Below are 14,706 nucleotides of genomic sequence, written 5' to 3'. Positions count from 1 at the left end.
ATTCCACTCCACACATATCCTTAACATTCTCGGCACTAGCACACATCCATATTTCCTATTGCTTTTGTTTTTCTTATTTTACCTACTCAAGTTCCCCAAAAATCCGCATAATATATGACTTAGCACTCTTTTAACTTGAAGTTGCCCATATTTTTGTCTACTTAGGTTCTAAAAAACTTGCATAGTAAGGCTTAATACTATATACGCCGCTATTGTTTTATCCCTTTTACTTTACATTTCCTATTGTGTCCCTGAGTGTAGTATAGCCGAACTTTATGACATTGGAAAATTAATCTAAATCTTAAAATTAAATTTTTTTTACAAAAAACTGTACAATTTTGTAAAGTAAAGCCCATGTATTGCATGTGCAGAAAAATGATGCCTAACCCATTCATTTTCTTAATCGAGTTCTTTTCTAAGAATTTATGGTCATATACCAACTGTGGGAGTGACTCGAGTTAGCAAATATTGCGATTCCTCGACCTTTAAAGTGATTTTTATGATTTTTAGCTGATGTAGATTTAATACTTGTTATGGCTACTGATGACTCAAAGTCAAACATATTTTTACCCATGAGTCAATTCCACATTTAATCAAGTCAAAACCAAACTAAAAGGTGACAAAAAAGGCGAGAAAATGAGGACATCATTTTATTATGCATATTTGTACGTGGGACGATGCTTACATATAAAGCTGGGCACAAATCGACCCGATCCGAATCGAACTGAAGGCCTGGATCGATGTGGTTTGAGTAAGATCAGTCAAATTCGACCGTTCATCGGATCTAGTTTGGATCGTGGTCAACTGTAACGCCCCGAATCTTCAGGACCCGAGTATATGACTCATTTCCCAAAAACTCAAGTGTTAACCTTAAAGGATGGTCAAATTCGAGTATTTTTTTCTTTTATCTTTCATCAGGGTAAGCAGATGAGCATAGAGTGGACAAATCAACGTAAGAGAAATTTCATTATCATTCAAACATACAGGCAGCCCATAATGACTTATACAAACCAATGTCTCAACATTAACGATTACAAGATTTGCATACATAAGAAATAACAGAAAGCATATAAATGTAAGTCACATTGTCATGCCCCAAACCCGGAAATCAGATTCACAGGAATCCCGATCGCCGAATCTGGTGCCGACAGCCTCCATAGTACCTCATTCTCGGCTTCTAACGTTCATACGCCAGATTCCGATCCTGGGATCTTAGAAGGAGGATTTTTTTTTTGTACATTTAACTCGTAATAAGCATAACCACGAGTTTACCCAAATCACAAGGCAACATTATCATCACATATCCACTAATATAATCATTTGAGTATAATGCTGAAAGTGAAATACATAAATCGAAAATCAAGCTCCAGAAGACCGCTGCACGCTCCAAGCTCAACACTGCTGCAACCTAACATCACCTGCACGCATCTATCGTGCATAAGCTTATAGAAAGCTTAGAGGGTGGTGTAAGTGTGTGCACAAGGTAAGCGCCAAGTATTCAATACAATGCCATAGTCATACAATACCGAAAATATTGGTAATTCATAAATCGTACAATGTCAAAATAAGCAGAAATACTGACAAGATCATGAATTATCAGAGTAAACAGAAATACTGACAAGATCACAAATCATAAGATAACAGAATAAGCAGAAATACTGACAAGTCCATAAGTCATACAATATTAGAATACGCAATACGAATCAACTATGCAAATAAGAAGTCATAAAGAGTTAAATATCAGATGCCGTCTCTAAACTATATAAATGCACAAACACAGGTAACACAAAATGTCATATGCCGCGGATGTAATGTAATATACGGTGCGAATGGAATGATCATGTTGGAGTGTGAAGTCGGGATGATAGTACGTAGTATCGCAGGCTATGGGGTCCATCACAAGAGAGTTCTATCCAAACCAGTCCCATACCTAAATTTGGATAGTCAGACTCAATGTGGTAAACTCCTGATCTCAGGTTAGTCGCGCGCCCCAACCAAAATCTTGGCCATTGCGAAGGCACACGTAACAAATAGTTGCGCACCACCAACCCAAGTGGATAGTGAATGAATGAATGCATGAATGAGTATGCAACTCCTGCTCACTAAATCCACATATCAGTACAGTTCATCTCTGGGATCATCACCGGGGTTTAGTACACTCCAAATGGCACTGCCGCTCTCCCAGCCGCACAGTCCAAGTGAGCGTAAGAAACCTCACTATTCGCCTGGCCAATAGTCTGCCAATACCTATCCGGCACGTCGATAGCGGACCCATTCACGAGCTGGTCAAACTCAGCCTAGTATTGCCCCCTACCCTCGGGTGAGTAAGGCCACACCCCCTCCCAACCGACCACGACACAGTGGGAGACGCGACCTCCTGTTATTCGGCACTCGGGCGCTCATGTATCCGCTCGGTCTTGACGTTGGGGCGTCTCCTGGCCACGGAGGTTTAGGAATTTTCACCCAGGGACATCTATAGCGCCCGTATGCTAGAACCAAACATTTCCGGTGTCCCATTTGGCCATCCACAATATGCCTGTGGAGGTTACGACCCTGATGTTGCTAGGGCGTATGGTAATCATAATGTGAGATGTATGAGTTATACAATCTAGTCATGCATCAATCCTGCGCATACCGCGTGCTCAAGTGAGATAACCTCCACCTATCAGGGAGTCTCATAACAACATGTTTGATGACATATGCAATGATCAATCACATCTCATAACCAACATGCAGATGATGCGTATGAGCATGTATCATGATGTTATGCTGTCACATACTCATAATCGGTATCAATAACCGGCATCGACCATCAATCACAACAATGTGGGCATTTAACCAACATTGTCCCCTAAGGAATGGTCCCATAGATCCTAACATATAGTGGACCCATGACCTCACACAAGGGCCCAAATATACAACAACATGGGCCTCACTCAAGAGCTTAATACCCACCACGATGGGCCTTTCACATGGGCCTAACATACATCACAATGGGCTCCGTCACCTAGCCCTTAAATGTATCACACTGGGCCTCAACTATAAGTCGCATACACACCATATAGGTTTCGACAATTGGCCTTGACCATTGAAATCGGTCTCGACAATTGGAGTCGGCCTCGATACTTGGCCACGACAATCGGGATCGATCGATAATCAGAATCGGCAAATCGGTCACGACAATCGGAATCGGCAATCGGTCATGACAATCAAAATCGATCGATAATCAGAATCGACAAATCGATCACGTCAATCGGAATCGGCAATCAGCCATGACAATCGGGATTGATCGATAATTAGAATCGGCAAATTGGAATCGACAATCAATCACGACAATCGGAATCGATCGATTAATCAAAATCTGTAAATCGGTCACATCAATCAGAATCGACAAATCAGCTATGACAATCGGGATCGATCGATAATCAAAATTGGCAAATCAGTCACGACAATCGAAATCAATCGATAATCAGAATCGGTAAATCAATCACATCAATCGGATCGGCAATCAGCCATGACAATCGGGATCGATCGATAATCAGAATCGGCAAATTGGAATCGGCAATCGGTCACGACAATCGGAATCGATCGATTAATCAGAATCTGCAAATCGGTCACGTCAATCAGAATCGGCAAATCAGCCATGACAATCGGGATCAGTAAGAATGGGCTTAACAAGGCTTAAGGGAAGGTCACAATGAGGATATCTAACCATTATTGCCCATCAATGTGGACATTTAACCAACATTGCTCCCAAGGAGTGGCCCACATAAGGGATTCATATGCAATCGCAACGGCCACACATATATCACATCGGGCCTCGCCTATGGGCCTCAAATACATTACAATGGGCCACAACCCATGGGCCTCGAATACACAATAGGTGGGCCCTACATATGGGTCTCGTATGCATCAAATGGGCCACGCATCATGGGTCTGACACATGTCACAATGGGCCGCACGATAAGGGCCTAATACACATCATAATGGGCCTCGTGTACATCAAGTCGGGCTGCATCAATGGGACGTACTAAATGGGCCTCATACACATCAAGTGGGCCGCATCAATGGACCGCACTAATGGGCCTCATACACATCAAGTCGGCCGCATCAATGGGCCGCACTAGTGGGCCTCATACACATCAAGTTGGCCGCATCAATGGGACGTACTAAATGGGCCTCATACACATCAAGTCGGCCGCATTAATGGGCCGCACTAATGGGCCTCATACACATCAAGTCGGCCGCATCAATGGGCCGCACTAATGGGCCTCATACACATCAAGTCGGCCGCATCAATGGGCCGCACTAATGGGCCTCATACACATCAAGTCGGCCGCATTAATGGGACGTACTAAATGGGCCTCATCGGCCGCATCAATGGGACGCACTAATGGGCCTCATACACATCAAGTCGGCCGCATCAATGGGCCGCACTAAATGGGCCTCATACACATCAAGTCGGGCCCACCCTTATGTATTTTTGAGATCCGACCTATTCATAAGTTAACATAGAGATAAATGAAGTGAAAATCCAATATCAGCTTGAGCGGAAACTATAGTTGCTCCTAAGAAGTTAGAACGGTGGATGACACTGTGCCCCGCTATTATTGCAAATGGTGGGGTCCACTTGAACTTTGGACCTAACTCACTCATTTTCCCATGCCAGAAAGTGATCCCACAAATGGTTGGACGGTATGGATACAACACATACACCATGGTAGTTGCTCAAAGCTCCTGCTCGTCCCAGTAGAATGGGTGGACAGTTTGGATGAAAAACATCCATCAAGATGGGGCGCTGATGGCAGGAGAGAGGTACGCCAGCCAATCCACTTGTCAGGTGGGTCCCAGATACGTGGGCTACGGCTTGGGACCAAGCAGATATTTGTGGTTTCCCCCACTGTCCAGACAATTGGATGGTGTGGATCGATACATTATAGTGTGGCTCGTAGGACTTGCTGCTGTAAATACAGCATATATATATATATATATATATATATATATAGCTGGTGTGCAGGTCCACCGTTCCTCAGACGGATGGCTTGGATATGAAATAGATGGACGGTGTGCAGATATAACACATACATCTGATGGGGTCCACGCAGATGGACGGTCTGGATAATCAGACCCAGACGTCATTACACCAGCTAGGTGGGCGGTACCTCTGCCAATCGGTCCAGCCCCACATGGGGCCCACCACACACATGAATATATATATATATATATGTACATCATATATAAAATATAATATATTATATTATATTGATATATGCACCTCATATATAAAAATATAATATTATATTATATCCTTTAATAGGACTAGCGTCCACGCCCTGAACTAACGGCCTGGGTGAAATTCCCATATATCACGTGGGTCCCAGAGTACTGCAGCTACACGTGCAGCAGCAGCTGGCATCCATTGCTGGCCCACCATCGAAATAGATAGATGGTGGGGATTCAAAACGAATGAATGGTGTGGTAACACAAACACCAAGGTGGGCCACTGCATGGATGGTGCAGTCACAATCACGGCATCATGGTGGGGCCCTCATGGCAGATGGGTGGACGGTTCACATGGAAAACGTCTATCAATGGGAGTCCCACCGTCCAGAGACCTCTGGACGGTGAGGATCTCACCACACGTCAGATGCAGCTGACGTCAATACAATGGCTGTATAGCTGCTCAGGCAAGGTGGGTTCCCACGTGAGGTATACACATACACGTGTGTATATATATAATATAATATAATATTTATATATACGAAAGAGGAAGTCCAGCGTCCAGCTCTGGATGTCTGGACGCCTGCACGGTCTGGATATCACATGAAATGTGGTGGCCCACAGAACTTTGCTGATGAGATGTGGCAGGCCTGCTGGGACCCATAGAACTTGGGATGTCACACGGCAGTGGGTCCCACCTAGCAAAACAGATGGCGGTCACAGCTCGGTATAGCACATGCATCATGGAAGGGCCCACCATCCCAGCTGGATAAACAGATGGACGGTTTAAATTATAACACATACCTCGCGATCAATGCCCACAGCTTGCTGACGTCTTTGGCAGCCAGGTACTGCTGGCCGTTCAACAGATGGACGGCCGGATGCAACATGTACACAAGGTGGGTTCACACGTGTGGACCCTCCAACAGCTTGATCAAGCTGATATTTGTGTTTTCCTTCATTTGGGCTGGCCCAAAAATGGGCAGCAAGGTGGGCTCCATAAATTGGATGGTCCAGATCTTTGATCACATCGGGTGGGCCACACACAAATATCACCATAAAAAAAAAGAAGGATAGAGAGAGAGAGATCGGTAAGAAGGGGAGGGACCCCGCCACTATGGGTCCTTCCTAGCTTACAATCACATACATCAAGAGGGGTTCCACCACATGTGGGCCCTTTAATCATCAAGATCACACAAAAATCATCCACCTATGGCCTCCTTCTATAGCTCCTTGGACTCCTTGGCTCCTAAGCTCCTTCTTTAAGGGAGTGAGATGAATTTTGAAGGGTTGGATGGTTGGATGAGGGGTTAAGAAAATGGGTTCTTTCTTACATTCTTCTCTCCTTAGAGATTTCCTCTCATGGAAGCTTAGAATGGAATGGATGGAGAGAGATAGTGATGGGATGAAAATGGGTGGGTGGAATGGGTGTTGTAAGAAAAGGATATGGATGGTATGGGCTTGTTTGAATTTTAGTAAAAGAGTGATGGGTAGGGAGAGAGAGTTTGACTTATGGGAAAAGAGGGAGTGGTCATTTGTGCTTAGGATAGGGTGAGGTGGCATGGGGTATGGGTAATGTACTTGACTTGATGGATGTGACATGTTGTAGAGATTCCCTTGAAATTCGCAATGCGTGGCGTTTCTTCGGAATGAACGTAGGTCCACATCTCCTGGTCTGGGTATCGGCTCGGTGCGTGAGTCGCAGCGTTGGAACCCCGGCGACGACACGGTTGCTATAATACAAGTTTCGGGTCGAGCCGACGTCGGTGTGCGGGACCTGGCTTAAGATCGTGTGCAAACGTCGGATATGGTGCGAAGGTTACCGGAATTCGACCGAGAGGACCGCGAAAGCCTATGAAATGGTACGAAATAGGATACGGGTCTTACACGCATGACCACACAGCTCCTCTTAACAATACGGCCGTACATCCATGGCACCCGTGCACAGCTCCTCATCAAGTCTAATCATATACATCATCTTGCCACCTTTTCTACCTGTATGGTTGTATATTTGATGAATCAGTGGCCAGCTCAGTGTGAATTCCCCTCAAGATTACACACCGCCGCATGAGGTAAGCATAGTTATAAAACAACAAGGTAATCAAAACAATACATGATGCCGTCTTTTTAAATGCATGGATGCGTGAATGTACATCGACCTGGGGATGCACATCCAGTCGGACTTGGGCTCGTCGCCCATACAAATCATCGACCTAGGAAAATCATCCAGTCGGAATAGGGGTCGATAGTCGGTGGTCTGGGAGCTAGCGAAACGATACTCCAACAACTCTAGGGCACGTGCTACATCATCCAGAATAGCCACCCGTCATCGCCAATATGTTATGAATGTATGATTAGCCAAACCATTATTAGTCCAATTACAATCAGCCAGTTTAAATAGGCTTAAGGTCACTACGGGGAGCGTATAGCCCAGCGTAGGTCGACGGCTCGGGCATAGTGTCCCATTACCACCATCCCCGGCCCATGAGACTACCACCTTAGGATGTTTAATGGAACACCGTCAACTAGTGGTCAATCATATTATAACATATGGGGCTTACCATCGCATGGTTACACAGTATAAAACATCGAGCCCATATAGGGAAAATATCAAAACAAAACCACGCAGGGCGAGTATCAAAACGAGCCACATGGGACGAATATCAAAATCACGTGATAAAAGACCATCCTTAAAAATCATTGGACACAACAACCTTAGATGGTAGGCCCACATCAATGATCCATCTAGACCACCACTCAATAACCACGAAGTCGAAGGTCTATTACGATCACAACTAGTCAAGTTACATCCCAAGTATGGGTGTACATTCATATGTAGAAATTTCCCACTAATGTACTAGTTTAAGTTCCATAAGCAATCAACAAAAAGGAATCCACAAGCATGAGCAATTATATAAGATAATCATAAAGCACGTAATACAATAATTCAATTTTCGCCAGTTAACACATGTGATTATAAATGGAGATATCAATTATGAATTTAAATAAAAACTATAACTTAAGCTAATGAGAAGATGGAAAGCTCAAGGGGAAGAATCATCACCTTATATTTTAAACCGCCTACCCGTGTTGCTAGAGAATGCATGTTTTCCTTAGAGTCAAACCCTATCATGAATTGTAAAGTTATACCGTTAGATTCAAGCTTTACACGCTATTCTAGGTCAAGGTCTTAACCTAGGGTTTGGATTACCTTAGTTTTAGGGTTTTAATGTAGAACTAGGTTTTCGTCCTATAATTTAGGTCCATGATAGGTTTTTAGGATTTGGATTTTAGTTAGCGTATAATAATTTTAATAATTGAAGAGTAATTGTTAACATTAGTGTTATAATTAACGTTAGCCAATTTATTAATAATAATCATTATAATGCTAGTAATGGTATGATCTACTATTAATGATTGTACCAAAGAATAATAATTAAATTACTAATATGTAATAATGATAGTTTTGTTTGTAAGCACTACTATTAGCATGAATAATTTGCTAATGGTTAGTTGTGTTTAATAACCGTAATTATTATCGTAATACTAATGATAATAACAATAGCTATCAAGTATCAATAGTGGATTCAATCATGATAATATATACTATAATCGACCATTACAGTATTTATAATCATTTGTTTGGCTCACCAAGTTGTGGTTCACAAATCCAACCCATCCATTAAGTGTGTCCCGCTAGTTTAAGGGGTCAAACCAAGTTTCAGGTGCATCCAAATCTCAGCTGGACCCCAGCAAGTGCTTTTATATGGTTTAACGTGTCTTCACAAGATTGTAGATGGTGTGGGCCACCCGAGCTCTATGTAGGACTGATTTTTGGGGGCACCTCATATATAAAGTGAACCCATCAGATGGACGGTGTTGATGTTCAACACACCACATGGTAGAGCCTGTGGTGGGGCCATGGCTCTAGCCAAAATCAAGCACAAGGAGGCAGCGTCTTCTGGACGTTTACGTGCATGTTCCTTGTATATTTATTATTATTATTATTATTATTGATTGTTTTTTATAGGTGGGGCCCACCTCAGGAGGATTTACTCCGTCGGTTGGGTTTCAGGCTCAGGATAGGTCCAATGAGTCCAATATCGATATGCCTTGACGCATCGAAATATCACAGCGAGCCCTAATGATTTGCCACTATTAAATTAGTCTTTCCGCTGGTGTGGCCTACCAAAGAGTTGGGCTGGCTTCATTGTTCGGGTCAACACCTAAAATGAGGTGGGAAATGGGATGGATGGTGGAGACATAACATACATCTAGGTGGGGTCCCACTTTAAGCAAAATCGTCGGGCAATGTTAAATAACACATGCCACAGTCAGACCCATGTAACTTGGTAACATTAATACAGCAGTTATATAGCTGGTGTACACGTGCACCAGCAATCACTTCTTAGGTGGGTCCCAGGTGGGGCCCACCACCCACATATACAGTACTATGTGTATATATATACCACCTTATATGTTTTTATTATATTATTTTTATATATGCATATATGTAGATACATATAAGTACCAACCGTCCAACACTGGATGTCTATTGATGGACGGCCAGGATAAAATATGTAAGTCATAGTGGACCAGGGCTGGTAGGATGGACGGTCAAGGTACAAGCATCTTGGTGAGGCCCACGGTCAGCCCACCTGTATTTTGGTGAGGCCCACAGTCAGCCCACCAGCAACGAGTTTGGCTGTCGAGAAACAGCTTCTGCTGCGGCTGTTTTGGAGGCCATTTTCGGCCCTGTTTGGCAGCACAACCATGGCTCTTCTTTGGTCATGTTCTCGATCCTTATCAGTGCTCATCTAGCAGCATGGTGGCTGCCACCTTCCCTGTCCAAAACGGCCCGAGATAGGGTCGTTTCCACCCTTATTTTCGGGCTAATATCAGCCCGTTGCTGCAGCTCGACGGAGTTGGTTTGAGAGCTTCCACTTCATTGGGTTTCAGCCACTACCTGAGACCATTTTCATGTCATTGCTTGGCCCCAAAACAGGGCCCTACTCAGGTTGGTTCGGCCTTGAAATAATGTCTAAACGTAGGTTTCTTCCAGCTTCAAAACAGGGTCCGCCCTTCACTATGTGCATAGTTTCTGCTGACGGGTGCTTTTATACATGTGTGGTGAGGTGTGATGGAGCTTTAGCATAAGTTTATTTTAGAGTCTCCTAAAGAAGAAAAATAATGGAGGGAGAGGTCTTACCTTCCATGGTTGGGTCCAACCTGAACTTGGGTGGTCACGCACACACCCAACACCCTCAGCTTCTTCCTCCCTTCTCTCTCACTTTCCTTTCTCTTTTACCTCACAAGTGGTGTGGCTATGGCTCCACACTTACTCAGCTCGGTCCAATTTTCACAGACTGAGTTGGGGCAGTGTGCTCCAGGCTCACCAAAACAGCCCTCTGTTTTACTCTCTCTCTCTCTCTGTTTTCTCTCTTTCTTCTCTCTCCGACTCATTCCTCTATCAACTCTCTTTTTGTGTGAAGTCTGAGGGGCTGAGCTCCGCATTTATAGGCAAGGGGATGGAGATCCAAGGGCTAGGATTGGTTCTGCCCATCCCCAAGCGACGGCCGTCAGTGGCTGCCTCTGTTTTTCTCAGAACAGATAAATATGTCTTGTAATTCCTCCCGGTTTGGCTATCTTTGGCTTAAGAGAGAGAGCTGGCGTCTGCACGTTGGAAATCCAACCGACACGGCTCTCCCCGTAACTTCAACGGTCTGTTCGCCTTCCATGATAGAATAGACGGTCAGGGATAGATTCCCTTTGTTTGTTTTCAGGGGCCCACAGAGATGTTTAGATGAGATTCACTCCATTCACTAAGTTCATTTACTTATATAAGGCTATGACCTTGAGAATGGGTCCGACCTAACTTGTAAGTGGGCCATACACCTAAACTTTTACTCCCAACGGTGGGTTTCTGACAATCTAATGGTTGAATCATCCCAGGATTGAGCGTCAACGGTTGGCAAGAGCCGAGGGGCCAAAATATGAAACATATCCAAGTACTAGGTGGGCCATATGTTGCAAAAGCATGTGGATGAAACCCAGCGTTAAAACTAACGTAAAACCATGTTGTTACTCTAAATAAGTGGGGTTCACCTGTGATGATCTTTCAGAGAATCCATGTCATTCACCACTTTTGTATCGCTATGTTAGGACATGGGGTCAAATATGAGATGATTTGGTTAGTCGAGTAAGTCATACGGTATGTCCAATAGTAACCTACACTCACCGTTAAACCATGCACGCTACTGAAAATTTGAATGAATTGAGTTATTTTGTGTGAAGTCCACTTTACTACTTGTAGTTGTATGATCTACTTTGTGCATTATGTTTAACATGCCCTGCTAGGATTAAGGTCCAAAAATGGGGCAGATCTGTTGATTGGGTGGGCCATACTATCCGATCAAGCATTAATGGTGGCATGTAGTGGCATTCACTATTTACGAATTCATCATCCATTTCACAACCGGCATCTGATGCCCGTTAGGTCAAAATATGCCGTCCGAATATCTTGAAATTTGGCGAACATGCATCATTTTTCGTGCTCTTTCCTGTGATCTAGTTTGGGTCCCGATCTCTCGAGGATGAATAAGATGTTCTTTTAATGGCTAATATACTTCAAAATTTCAAAATAATATTTGTACTCCTCTGATTGACAAGTTACTAGGTAGTTTGGACTTAAACCTGAAGATTTTCATAATGACCGATTCATCTTGATATTCGGATGGCCCATTTGGCGGATCCAAACCTGATGGATGGTTAGGTGACTTGTTAAAAATAAGGAAGTTTTATGGTTAGCACTCTAACCGTGCATATGGGTGGATGTATAGTTAGTCTTGTGAATTGGTGATTACAAAGTGGGTTTTCGGAGTGATCAGGGGTATAGGTTAATGGCGTTTTTGTAATTATTGTTGATCTGTGAGTTTTGAAAAATCTAATGGCCCCACATGGTTATAGGTATGTTTTTAAGCAATTCTTACAAAAGAACATATATCTAAATCATTATGGATAGGGAGTTTCTTCATTATTCCATTCAAGGGAAAGTTCTTACGTCAAATCACGTGACGAATGACCTTGTTTTGAAATTCAATGGTCAGATGACTTGATATATAAATGGAGATAATTCTCAATGGATAGATTCGTGTCAGGGAATGGATGCAAGGTCAAGATAGCTAGGTTGGTGTCGTACACATGTACGTATCAAGTTAAACTTCATAGTAACACCCGAGGACTTTCAATACTTGCGTATTGAAAAGTTCGGGGTGTTACATCAATCCAGACCGATCTAAACCGAAATCCGAACTGAATAGATCCGATCCGATCCATATTTATTATTAAGTGTGTGTATTTATTTATTTATTTATACCATAAGTATATATATAATTTTTATTTTCACTTTTACTTTTTACCCTACCCAGTAGCACCCGCACCCAAACGGTCGAACCCTAAATCCCCAAAATCCCCTTTTTACCCGAACGAGCAGGTAGCACTCGTCATTCGTCATCTCGATCCCGATCTGGCATTCCGGCCACTCCACTCCCGATCCCGATCTCGATCCCAATCTCGAACCCGAACCCAATCCAGCCACTCTCCACTCAGTAGACCCGAACGAGCAGTCGTTCATCAACTCCATTCATCATGTAGGTACCCTGTCTCGCTGTTTTTTCTTTTTTATTTATATTATTTTTAATAAAAAATATTTTGGAGTGGTGGTGGCCCACCCTGTCTTGCTAGTGGTCCGTTTGCCCTGTCTCGTCGCTGTTGTTGGTCTCGTCCGCCCACACCACCTAGCAGAAACCCACCTTGGCTCGCTGATGGTCCCGTCCACCTGCCCTGGCTCGTTGATGGGTCCATTGGCTCACTAGTGGTCCCGTCTGTGCAGTCCTTGGCTCGCTGATGGGCCTATGGATTTTCTAAAACATTACCAAGGTGGGCCATAGGACTGTTGGAATTGGATGTGATTAAATGGTATGGAATTGTATTAGATGGGATTAAATGGTATGGAATTAGTATTAGATGGTATGGAATTATATTAGATGGGATCAAATGGTATGTAATTGATTAAATGGTATGGAATTGTATTAGATGGAATTAAATGGTATGAAATTGGTATTAGATGGTATGGAATTGTATTAGATGGGATCAAATGGTATGAAATTGTATTAGATGGGATCAAATGGTATGGAATTGTAGGTCTGGCACCCTACCCTAAACCTAAATCCTACCCTAATCCTACACCCTAACCTTAACCCCTAACCTAAACCCTAAACCTGATACTTAAACCCTAACCCTTAACCCCTAATCCTAAACCTAAATCCTAACCCAAACCCTAACCTAAACCCTAAACCTTAAACCTAACCTTAAACCCTAAAGTTAAACCAAACCCTAACCTAAACCCTAAACCTTAAACCTAACCCTAAACCCTAAAGTTAAACCATAATCCTAAACTTAAATCTTAAACCCTAAACTCTAGACCTTAAACTATAACCCTAATCCTTAAACCCTAATTCCTAAATTGCAAAAGTGTTTAATTTATTTGAAATTTTGAATTAAACTATACATTGTTTATTGCTTATTGCTTAATGATTGTTGCTTATTGGCTATTGCTTATTGCTTATTGCTTGTTTACTGCTTATTGCTTAATGATTGTTGCTTATAGGCTATTGTTTATTGCTTGATGTTTATTGTTTATTGCTTACTTACTGCTTAATATATTTGTATAATTAACTAATTGTATTTACATTGCTTCTTTGCTTATCTCATTATTGTGTTGTGTATTGTATAGTTAACTTAATATGTATTACATTGCTTCTTTTACTTAGATTATTATTGTGACTTGTGGCTTGTGAGTTGTGACTTGCGATTGTGTTTTGTGAGTTAGATAATTAATTGCCCATTTGAGGATTTTTATGTGGCCATACATATATATAATGTGTTTTCGATGGCATAGAAATCGCTCAAATTGTCCTATTTTGGACAGTTCAAGGTTTGATGGATAGTATACTTTCATATAATCTATTTAAATGTTCATTCCTGATCCGTGGTCCATCTCCTAATTTTCTCTCTGGATATGTTTATTCCGTTTCGTTTTCAATGCTAAATATCTTCACATTGCTTTAGATATTTGACATCAGAATGTAACGGAGTATCAACTTATTTAGAGAGGCATGGGGAGATGTTGCCTGATTTTCAGCGTAGATGTTTAAATGAAAATATGAAAATATTACAATATATCTAAACTTGGATGGGTAACTAATTTATGATTTAATTGTTACTTGTAAGTTAGATAATTAGTTGCCCATTTGAAGATTTCTCTGTGGCCATACATAGATATAGTGTGTTTTTTGTGGCATATAAATTACTTAAATTGTCCCATTTTAGACAGTTCAAGGTTAGATGGATAGTATGCTTTTATATAATCTATTTAAATGTTCATATTTGATCTGCGGTCCACCTCCTCATTTCTCTATAGATATG

This window comes from Magnolia sinica, chromosome 19 (assembly GCF_029962835.1).
Source record: "Magnolia sinica isolate HGM2019 chromosome 19, MsV1, whole genome shotgun sequence".
Lineage (NCBI taxonomy): Eukaryota > Viridiplantae > Streptophyta > Magnoliopsida > Magnoliales > Magnoliaceae > Magnolia > Magnolia sinica.
Note: the sequence above shows the minus strand (reverse complement) of the source record.